The 12,071-nt window shown below is 39.5% G+C and overlaps 1 protein-coding gene across 1 annotated transcript in view; it reads right to left on the reverse strand.

Annotated features, from left to right (window-relative positions):
- SLC7A5 (solute carrier family 7 member 5) overlaps positions 1-12,071 on the reverse strand; it is a 445,177-nt gene that overhangs the window by 242,584 nt on the left and 190,522 nt on the right. The gene's annotated exons all lie outside the window — the stretch shown is intronic.

A 12,071-nucleotide genomic window follows, 5' to 3' on the forward strand; every position in this document is an offset into this window, starting at 1 on the left:
TCCACTTATTTTATTTCCTTTACAATATTAAATACTTCAGTTACAGTTGGTTTAGATTTTGGTTTTCTAATAGTGATACTGTTTCTGACTCCACTGCCACTTTGTCCCAGGTATCCACACCTTTCTCTAAAATACTTCATTATGTCTCACACCCGAGACATTCGCAATGTAAACCTAAAATGAGTTATCTGACTCTCTTTCTTGAGGGATGACATTTCACTGCGACTCTATGGATTCACTTAATGTAATTATGAGCTTCTACCACACCCACCTCAATTTTTTTCACTGCTGCACAAAATTAAACTTTACTACATCTTCTTGCTCTCTCTCTCTCTTTCTTAATGTTTCTTGCTACAGAATGTGCACCCTCCTCTGAGCTGTCCGCATAACTACAAAGTCAACAGAAGTGTGCATATTGCAGTATGGGGGGGGGGGTTACTAAAGATTTCCTACAGAGGCAACATCTTGTTTTTTTTGCTGATGATGCCTTTATGTTTCCCTGCAGTCTACTATTACTCCTTGGCGCTCTCTCACAGGGCTTTCCCTTTTACCTTTAGGGAGCTTTACATGACTATTACCAGGTTTATTTCCCCATGGTGGTAGAAAGAACTGGATGTTAGTCTGAGAATCAGTAAAATGTAGCCCTGGTAAAATCACTGCCTCACAACCCAATCACTGGTCACTATTACTGTACAGTTGGCATGGTGTTCCAAATCAGTGTTGGTTTTGTCAAAGTACTGTTCAGGTCCATGCCCCCCCCCCCCAAAAAAAAAATAACACCAACTGACTGGCTGCACTAAACTGATACAGTATTTACCCTTGCCTTCATGCCCAAGTTGTGACACCAATAACCTGTGTGCGTATACAAGCATGTGTGTGAGGGGTGCAAAATAATTTCAAAGTAGCATAGCCTTGGATAAAATAGGAATACTCCCTTTGGCAAACACAGTCTTTCCTGTTTTTCAGCTACTGTGTACACTGGATGAAGAACTGCATCTGAAGAACTCCCACTACGAAAACTGGTCAGTTAGTAAATCATTAGCTCAATAAATTAACAGTTGTCAAACTATATCCAAAGAACTGCCTGTAGGTGTTGCTGCTACCTATTTCCTTCCAACAGTGTAGCTATTTTGTGGGTTTATGGTTCCTAGATGCATTACTTTGCTTATTCAGATTAATTTTCATCCACCATGCCTTAGACCAGTTCTCCTATCCCGACAAATCACTTCTTACCCTTTCTGTATGTTTGCATGGTCCAGTCCTGATGCATAACTGTCAATCAGCAAAAACGCAAACAATTCCTTTTGTCTTTTCTGTAGTGCCACTTACAAAGACAACATAAAGGACCATCCCCAGTACTGACCCCTGTAGTACCACCACGTATCCTCCTTTCATATAAGTGGATTCCATTTATTATGACCAATGAAGTCTGTATATCTGGCCAAAGTTTTATGCAAACTACTGCCTAAAGATCTGCCCTAAGCCTTCCTTGTTTGTTATCCTGTTGTATGGACCTGTGTCAAATGCCTTGTTAACATCTAAGCAGGCAACACTGACAATTCCTTAATGATATAAACAAATAAAAATCAATAACTTACCAATGAATCCTTTATACAGGGTGTGGTTCTATGAACTTTCATTTGAAAGAATTTGGCAAAAGAACAGAGTAGGCTATATTAACTGTCATTCTAGTCTGTTTACTTGCCAAACAGTTTTATTTTTTCAAATACAGTAAACTCTCAGTTAACCGGCAACCATGGGGATTGGTAGATGCCGGATAACTGTAGTTTCTGGTTGCTTGAGAGTTGCTATTAAAAATAGGCCTGATTAATACTGTACCCTATACTATTTGTTTGGTTTGATTTGTTCTTAGGTTGGGGAGAGAGGGAATGTATTCCTATCTTCCTTTTTAAAACTAAAAACGAAAGGTTTCTGTGGAGGGGAAAAAAAGTGCAACGCATGAAAACTGTACTGTATTTCTTCAATATTTTTTTGCTGGTTGCTTGAGTTCTGGTTAACAGAGTTTACTATAATCCTACTCCCAGTTATTAAGAGTTCAGTTACTTTACCAGTTCCCTTAGCTTAAAAGGCTTCTACAACTGAATTCCTGATGACGGCCACTGGTAAAGGTCCTCACTGTGCACAAGTCACATGCAAGATGTGGAAGATGGAGGGGGGTGCATCAGCCTGTTCCATATGTGAATACATTGCTTTTGATAATGTTTATAAAGTCAATAAAATGTACCCTATACATGTGATAATGGAACAGATGCAACTTCGCCTATCAAAAATGGTGTTACAGTGGTAGCAAACGAGTAGGGAAGCAACACAGTTTTGAGCTCTTCACAGTATCAAATGTTTTCAAGCAAGATGAGAAATTACCTCCAACCTTTATGGGTCTGACCAAGGGCCTCCTCACACAGGAACGCAACTCATACACCTAGGAGTACACAGACAAAGGTACGCAACCATCTCAACTGACTTCTCAATACTGAACAGCAGCAGTTGGTGGTACATTCCCAGACTGCTGATTTATGCTCTGATCAGGGACAGTAAGCCCAGCAACCCCGAGAAGGAACCTCATTTCTACTGCCTATATCCATGACCTCAACTTTTAAGTCACTACCCAAAGCTGATCATCACTGATAAAATGGGAATCCATTGCAAAGTTATTATATGTTATACTTTTAATGGTTTGATTATTAAGTAGCTTCCTCTAGATTTCTATGTCCTAAGTAAATTTGCAGGGTATACATTGAAATTCCCAATCACAGGAAAGAGTGTCTAAATGAGAAACATTACACCATCTGCCTATTTTAAAGATCCTAGCAACCTAGCTGGATGTGACGATGAACATCTGGAAATTCAGGGTGCCAACTGAAATTGAGAATTGTGTACTCTGCATGTTGGCTAGCTGCTGCAGATATGAACCCCCACAATACGGGAACACAGTCAAAGACAAGCTACGCACATTAGGGTTGAGAAGCAAATGTAAGAATTTTACTGAAAAGCTAAGCTCTCCTAGTTGGTTACATACTGGTCTATTTGAGAGATAACTGGCAAAAGCTAACACTGATTGAAAAGCTGTAAATTATTATAAAGTACCTCGGGAGAATAACACAGTCAGTGACGATCAATGACTGCAACTTTTATATAGTTATTAATTACTCAATGATCAAAACAATTATTTTTCAACACCGTCACACCTAAATGAGGAATAAACTTTTAAGTGTAAGCAGAGCTTAGTGCCCCATCAGTGCACATATAGTCTGTTACAAAATACATTAACAGCTAAAAGATCTGTAGTGAAGGAAACAAGTTGAAATACATCACACAAATGCAACTAACTATATGAAACAGCAGTGCACTAAAGAGTTTAAGCATCAGTGGAAGGTGCTACTGAAATGGGTGCAGTGTACAAACACCAGAGCAAATAAAAGGAGTGTTAAATGCACACGTACAAATGCATACAAAAGTAAGAAAAGGATCTGCGAAATAAGGAAAAGTAGCAAATAAACAAAGGTATTTAAAATACAAAAATGTAAAAGAGTAGACTAAACAGAAACAAAAGACACAGGCTGTTTTCTAATAACCTGAAAACAATGCACTCTAAGACCAGAAAGCAGACAGGGAGTAAGAAATTCTTTGATAAATTTTGGAAAAGTAGGAAGACTTAGAATTATTTCAACAAGGAAGGATTCATGCAAAAAGTAGTGTGAGATTCTAACCAGCAAGAAAGGGCTGAAGAACAGTGGCAAAACCTAAAACCAGAAGACACAGGAACATACAAATAAACACTGAAACATAAAACAAGAAAAATAAAACACAATGCAAAGTAAAAAATAAATCACAGACAAAACAGAACAACTTGTAGAAATAATCTCTGTACTCGTATCAGTGAATCAGCAACAAGGTAATCCAAATTGGATATACGATTGGGATATCTCCTTCTGCCACCTTCAGCTCAACATTTTATTTCTTCTTCAGATCTCAGAAGTCTCCTGCTATTGCATGCTATGACATCACACAGTGGACCAGAATAACAACTAGTTTTGTGTCCAGGAGTTCACCCTCATTCCAAGTACATACATAATCTTCGATCAACTTAAATAACAAAAACAGCCGTGCACAAATATACATAAACAGTCACCAGCTAGTGGATGAAGGAGGCATCCAAACTAAGAAAGACAACAAAATAATCATACATGTCAAGTCGTATGGTGAGAACATATCTGTTACATCTGATATCAGCAGTCTAAGTGTACAAGTGCAAATAATTCCAAGCAATATAAAAAAAATCCTGGGTGGAAAGAGCTGGTGAAGGCTCAAACGTTAGAAACTCATTAAGGTTGAATCCTGTAATATGAAATGCCAAAGCATACCCCACAGCTGGAGTCTCATTCCAAACAATAATGCTTAATGAATCTGCAAACTGATAACTAAATGGCTAATGGAAGTAAAAATCTCACTGGTACAGAGGCCTTTGGCAACACCATTTCCAAATGGCAGTGAGCTGTCTCACATTAAAAAATATGCTTGGAAAGGGTCTGTTAATCAGCATCAGCCCCTGCTCACTGTCTTTAGCAAAGGACACAACCAGCTGTTCTGCATCCAGAGCTTGTACAGCTGCATGTCAGTAGATCCAATGCCAATGCACATCATGATAAGAATTCTTCCATCCCTGGTTTGCATCTGTCAAAAAGAAAACATGCAGATGAAAGGACTGGTTTAAAAACAGTTTAGAAATCACTTTGGGAAGGAAAGATGACCTAGTTCTAAGGTACATTCAAATCCTTATGAAAAATCAGATTAGATCAGGTTCTATACAAAATAAGATGTAGGTAGCACTACATCCTCTCACCAGAGATGATGGCTACCAAAAAAGCATCTTCTAGGAGCTAAGAGACAAATCTCCTACTTGCTGACCTCACAGACTGAAACATATGGATGAATCAAGTCCATCAATCATGAAGTACGAGTCACAATATGGTAAAGATTTCTTCAAAGGAAGATGGAGAAGCAAACCTTAAGAAACTGCCTGACAAGCCAATGCTGGGTCATAGTCTTTCCTTCCACCAGGTCATAACAGGTAGCAGTGCAGGAGACATACACTTATCATGGAACAACACAGACCAAATTTATAAATTTCTGAAGTAAAAATAATCTACAAGTTAACTGACTGGGGTAGCAGACGATACTGTTTGCCCACATGGTAAACCTTTTTGCCTTTACCTCAGCATGCATGACAAGCATAAGGCTTTAAGATAGCTTCAATAACTTCTGAAGCCTACAAAAGAAGGCCCACTAAGGTCAAGAACTTAACTCATTAACCCCGAGTACCTTCTCATGGCACCTCTGTGCTTAACACAGAGCGCTCCATGAGAAGACAGGAATTCCATCATGTTATCCCAGAGTGCCTCCCAGCAGCGCAAGTATGTTTACAGCCTTAATTCGAAGCTGTTGTTGAAAAATAAGTTGAGAAAGTAACCGAATGTTGTCAGTTAACTTCTCAACTTTGGATTTAGAGTGGAGTTACCTAATGGTCCTATTGGACTTTTATAAGTAAATGCTGTCTTCTCTTATGATTGCAGCAAAGTCAAGTCTGTTTCCTAAATGAAGTGGTGTCAGCCAATAGGATGCATACATGATCTACATTGTCTTACTAAATTTTTTATCTCCGTAACTTCAATTACTAAATCGGAGTTAGCTAGCTGTTTTTGGGTAATTTTTTGTTTTAAAGTTTATCTCCATAACTTCCGTTAATAAATCTGAGTTAGCTAGCTCCTTTTTGGTCATTTTTTGTTTTAAAACCACTGAGCTTTGTTTCTCAGCTCTCCTTTTTAGTTGACTGTGAATTACTGGCAAAGACTAACGTTAGAAAATGACAGTTACTTAACACACAGAGGCAACATATCTACCTAACTACACATTCCCCTTTACAACAAACTATTTAGCTTTACAACACGTAGTATACAACTCCTCTACTCATAACAATGCTATATTACTCTAATCTAAAATAATGTAATGTCAGCTTATTTCTTCTGTGATTGCATGTGGAAGCTCAGACCTGGGGACTAGAGTAGTAAACTGTGTCCGGATAGAGCGCGGGAGTCTGGGTGACAGCAGCTACTGTATTCTCCCCTTTTGTACTTGAAAGTCATAAGTTTCTAATGAATGCAGTTATTAGGAGGGTAAAGCCTTTCCTGTGAGACCACTTGTCCCTGCCCACAAAGGTCTTGCAGTACCAGAGAGTGAAGTGAAGTGAGTGGTTATTGAGCAGTGAACTTATGCATGGTTCTTGTCGTCCCATCATAGTTGTGACAGTATAAAGTTTTGTGCTTTGGAAATCCAGTGGAAATTTTAAATCTTTGTACACTCTATGACAGACTTTTCATTTTGTGAAATTGCTTCTCGTGTGTGCATTGTGGCCATGCAGGATAGAATTCTGGACTTCTTCGGAAGATTTTAATTAGATGTTGTAGTTGTGAACTTTTCAACGTATTTCGTAGTCTAATTTCTGTTGTGAGTGGAGGACCAGAAAGACTATAGTAGCAGTTAATAATCAGAGTTCCAAGCAAACTTCTAAGCATTTCTTACGTTGTGCAAGCGGTTTGTTTAATCCATCGACACCTAAGTCTGCTATTCTGTCCCACCTCACGACATAATTTGTTAATCTGAGCGACTTTTCCCTGTGTTTTTGTTTCTTAGAGTTGTTTGATATTTATTTGTATAAGGTCATCTAGGAACAATGATGGGCAGAAACGGAATAGTAACTAAGGTGCAGAGCCGGCCCACATAGTATCCTTTAGTAGTAATTACAGGCTAGTGGGCAAAGAATTGGGCAGATACAATTCTTTGTGCTGTGCTAAACTACACATTGTGTTTTTGCAAACCTGATAAATTTATGGATTATGTTCTTAAAAGGCTGAGAGTATATTGAATGTCCAGATATGACATCATTACTTCTAGTGCTAGACAGCTATGAATATATATGTATGTCCAGACTCCCTCTTTCTTGTTTACTATGATGGGCATGGCAGAGTTAGTAGGAGATAGTGCTTGTAGAAGACAGATGCTAAACAGCTTAACAGTGTGTCTTTTTTTGTCCATGAGACAGTTTGATGGCTGCTAAGAGTTTATTTTTGTTTCTTTCAGACATACAAGTGTTCTCTTATTTTTGGTTTGTTAAAATTAATTTTTTCCCCTTCTAGTTATACAGATGTGTTCTTGTTTTCAACTTTTTGATCAGCATTTTTAGCTCTCAGACAGCCTTAGTTGTGACTGGATATAGGATTTTGGAATCATAGGTTCTGCGTTAACTCTTAAGTCTAACTAGTCTTACAGTCCAACTACTGACAGATGGGTTATGTGCATTTCTGTCTTTTGAATTCAAAGTCGAGCAACAGTGTCCTCCAGTCTACTTACGAAGCTTGCCCTGCAGTCTTTACAGCCTTTTGCCTTTCACTTCCATTGAAAATGCTGCCAGTACAAATTTACATGTAAGCAGTTTTGGCATTTACCAAGTTACAATTTCTGTTGCATTTATTCCCTGTAAAATGTAAAAATGAATGAGAATAGTGTTGCAGTAAGCTTGTCCTATAATTGATAGAATAAGTGCTCAGATGTACAGATATTCACCAAAACGTCCTATTGTCCAGTGGAGCAAACAACTCATTTCAGGGATAATGGCGGGTACTGTTCGTGTGAAACTGTAATATGATGACACAAGGTTTCAAGATTGCACGTATGGCTGAAGAATTGGGCAGTGCATTCATACAGCTGTAAATAGTAATGGAAATCAGTTACTTGGTTTACCTTTTTTGGTTTTGTGCAATGTTTCTCAATAACGCTGCAGTGGCACGTGTTTGCAACTACAAAAAGAATGACCATAAAAAAAAAAAAAAAAAAAAAAAAAATGGAAACTTGTATTCCTTTATTCTTTATGACATTGGTGTGTTGCAATGACAGAAGTTTGAGTGCCCTGATGTTGTGGATCACAATGACACAAGTTTGTGCGCCCTGGTATAGTTGTAATTTCCTGACTTGGGCAGTTTTGTCATGATTGGTTCATGTGGCTTGTTTCACTGCATACTGGAAAAGTGTTCAAAAGTATAAATGTAAAAGCGGCTCTAACAAGTGATGCCATTTTGTATAACAGATATAACTTACTTCTTTCTTGGACCTACACGTGGTACCTTTTGTTAGCACATTGCAAAATATAGAATGATTTCCTCACTAGTGTAGACATGTGATGGTCAAAAGCTAGATTAATGTCTGTGTGTGCCCCCAGGTCCCGAGTCAACTCTTAGGGATGTGGTGTCAATATGACAGTTACAAGGGCTGGATGACCGCCTGGGGGGTACTGTTGGGTATTTCTTGTCATTTACTGATAGTCCATGGTTCAGATGTCAGTTATTTGTCTGTGATGGCCCTTTATGGAGAGCATTTCTGGCAGTGGTTCATTTCAGGTTGTGGATATATGTATCTCAAATTTGGCTTTGGTAGATTTTATTTGTCTTCAGATCTGTTTGTGCAGTTTGAGATGGCTTTTTTCTTTCTGGGTTCTCCACCACCTAGTTTTTGCCATGATTTTCTTCCTTCTGTTATACAACCTACTGATGTTGTGATTCCACCAGGGTGGACTGCTTTTTGAGGTAGTTCTGTACTTGATGCTGCTGGGTTGGATAGTGAGGGTTTCCAATAATACATGGGTTTTCTGGGTCATAGAGGGGGACGTATAGCTTGCAAGTCAGTGCTATGGAATTTGGCTTATGATACTTTGACGATGGAGAAGCTGAAGTTCATTGTCCTGTTTAACCAGCTTTGAGGTACATAACCACCGTTAGTCTCCGTCTGCATAGTAGCCGGTCAAACTTTTAACCGAAGGGTGCAGTATACAAAGGAAACATGATGTGACTATTACTTCCATTATATCTTGCCAGTACTTGGTTCTGCTGGCCGTTTCGGTTGGATTTCGACCTGCAAAGTACTGTGTTACTACTTTCTGGTTTTTGACATTGCATATCTTCCACTGCCTATGTAGGCCACTAAGTCTAGCAAAATACATTAGAATCAATTTCTTATGGAAGTCTCCTGACTTACTTGCAGAGTATTTCAAGGATGGGGCTACCATATGTTTCGGGCTTTTTCCTTGGTTTTGTCAGTCACTTGTGGAATTTAGCTGGGAGGAAGTGCTCACTATCTAAATGTACTATTACTGACTTGTTAGTATCATTATTTTTCTGACTATTGTCACACGTAACTCATTTCTTGTTAAATCACTGCTCTTCATATTGAGCACTGAACACTGACATTGATGGGCATTAATGGCAGACATCATAGTCTTGACATTTCTGATTGTTTTAGGAAATGTTTGCAAGTGCACAGGTACACAATTTGTTTCTGCCCCTCCCAATAATACAGATTTTATCGTGAATCTCTGAAGATAATAGTAAGTCAATAATGCCAGACATTAGAGCCGATTAATTCTTGCTTGGGAATTGCATGTTGCGGCACACCTGATGGGATTGGGATGTGCCTTTTTATTTTTACCAACCATCGTAATATTATTAAGCCTTTTCATGAATCACTATAGATTATCGTCAGCCAGTACTGCCAGACATTCCAGTTTGATATCTTTTATTCATCAGGAATGCACACTTGTTAGTGCTCCTATAACCTGATCACTCCTGTCCTTTGGAATAAGTAGTATTTTCTGGTAAATCACTGAGGATTATACAGTGATTATAATCTGTTAATACTTCAGGAGTGGAATGTTTGTTATGAATATGACTATGTAAAATACAAGTATGCAGGATTCTTCAATCAAAATAGCAGCACAACCTGCACAAATACAGCACAGGCAGTGGAGGTATTCTACTAATGCTTTGCTTGCACAAATAGGTTCATAGGTAAGTACTACGCTATCTGTCCATGGGCATTTATAAGCCTAGCCACAGAGTGATGGCTTTCGCCTTCCCATTAGATTAGTAACCTGGGCCTCTGTCAACAGGGCTCCTGAAGTGATCCCAGGGTAGAACTTACGATTACCCATCCACTCAAAATTTCTCTTGAAGAGGGTTAGAGAGGAGCTCTGTCGAATATGGATTGGGATTCTATTCCAGAGTGAGGGGAGTCGCTGGGACAGGAATCTATCCCTCCAGCATGTCCTGTTTATTGCTGTACATAGGTTCATGTCGCTAGAACGAGTGGTTCTGGGGGATCTCGTTTTTTTGAGGTAAAGCATGTCTATTAGTTCAGGGTTTGACATGTCCCTATAGGTCAGGCATAGGTCACCTCTGAGCAGACGGTAAGCGACTGAGAAGAGCTGGAGCTTTTTTAGTCATGCTTCATAGGGTAATTGTTTAAGGCCCTTAATCCTCTTAGTGAGGTACTTCTGTGGTCTTTCTAGTTGTTGCAGGTGTCTAGTGAGGTACATCCCAAATGGGGCATTGTACTCTATTATGGGCCAAAAGAGTGAGGAGTAAGGGGGCACAATCACCTCCTTGGATCTGGATGAGAAACCCTTTGTGATAAGGTGTGCCACATAGGATTTCCTGACCGTTTTGCCTATGTGGTTATCAAAGGAGAGCATGCTATCTATTTGGGTACCCAGGTCCCTAATTACTTCTTCTGTACTTAGTGGATTCCCATCTATATGTGGTAGTTTGTAGGTACTTTGTTTTTCCCAAATGGGATTACTATGCATTTTTTGGCATTTAGCTTGAGGCCGTGACTTTGACACCAGGTGTTTGTCTCTGTGAGACCCTTTTGCAGGATGTCTGTGTCAGCTGAAAAGTCAATTATTGCACCCAATTTACAGTCATCTGTGAACTTGGTTAGCCACTGTTCCTCTGCCTTTGCCTGTACATCGGAGAAATATATACCAAACAGGAGGGGTCCCAGGACTGAGCCCTGTGGGACTCCGCTTGTGACTGGTTTAGAGTCAGACATGGCGCCTGCCACTCTTACCATGTGGGTTCTGTCAGAGCCAACTGGCAACCCATCCCATGACAAGAAGGTTGATATTTAAGCTGGTGAGTTTGTCTATGATTCCTGAGTGTGGGATGGTGTCGAAAGCCTTAGCGAGGACCAGATATGCTGTCTGGACCACCTTCCCTTCATCTATGGCCTTGGTGACTGGTTCGAAGAAGTTGACCAAGTTCAGGAGGCAAGCTCTGCCTTTAACAAAGCCGAACTGGGTGGGGTCCAGTGTCTGGAGGTTCCCAATCAAATAAACTGCTTTTACTTCATAGTACAGTACATCATTTTTGTTTTCAATATTATATATGTACAACTCTAATGGGTAACGTCCTGTACAACCCTTTTGTTTAACATTCCACTAACTTTGAGGCAATATACATGTTTCAGTTAGCATTCTGCTTTGTGCAGAAATCTTTTTGTGAGACCCCCTGTAAAGTGGGCTTGTCTAGAAGACTGTGACAGTTAAACACAGATGAAATTGTTGTGAGTACCTGGCCACCTCACATTAGGAGTCTTGTTTCTAATTACCTGACTATGCCTCCAATAACTAGGAATTAAAAGAGGTGAGAGAGAAAGACACAGGGCATGAAGGAGTGGGATAAGGTGATAGATCATCACTTCAACTATCCTGAGGGAAACTGTTTGCCTTCCTGAGGGAAATTGTTTGCCTTCCTTACAGCAATATATAGGCCCTGGCAGGAAGTTGTGGTGGGGTTTAGGTTCATACTTGCTTGTTGGTACCAGCAAGTCCCCGAGACTGACCATACAGATTACTATACAGGCGTAGATCTCTTAGCTGGTACACACAACAGCTGTCAGGGCATAGAAGACACTTGTCAGGTAATCTCCTTCAAGACATCGATTGCTGATTATAAAACCCACTAGAATTTGCAGTCTTATGCAGACTGTGACATGGAAGTGGTAAGGAGCCATGGGTCTGTCAAAGCTGAGAAAAATGTATTCCACTTCACAATACTTTTATACTTTTCAAGGGTGATAATGTACCTTTTGTCGGTTTCCTAATGCCCAATAATGCCAAGCATTTCAGGTTTTTTTTCAAAACATCTTTATTGAATTTACACATATAA

The sequence above is a fragment of the Protopterus annectens genome, chromosome 8.part0, assembly GCF_019279795.1.
Source record: "Protopterus annectens isolate FY-2018-M chromosome 8.part0, PAN1.0, whole genome shotgun sequence".
In the NCBI taxonomy this organism is placed as follows: domain Eukaryota; kingdom Metazoa; phylum Chordata; order Ceratodontiformes; family Protopteridae; genus Protopterus; species Protopterus annectens.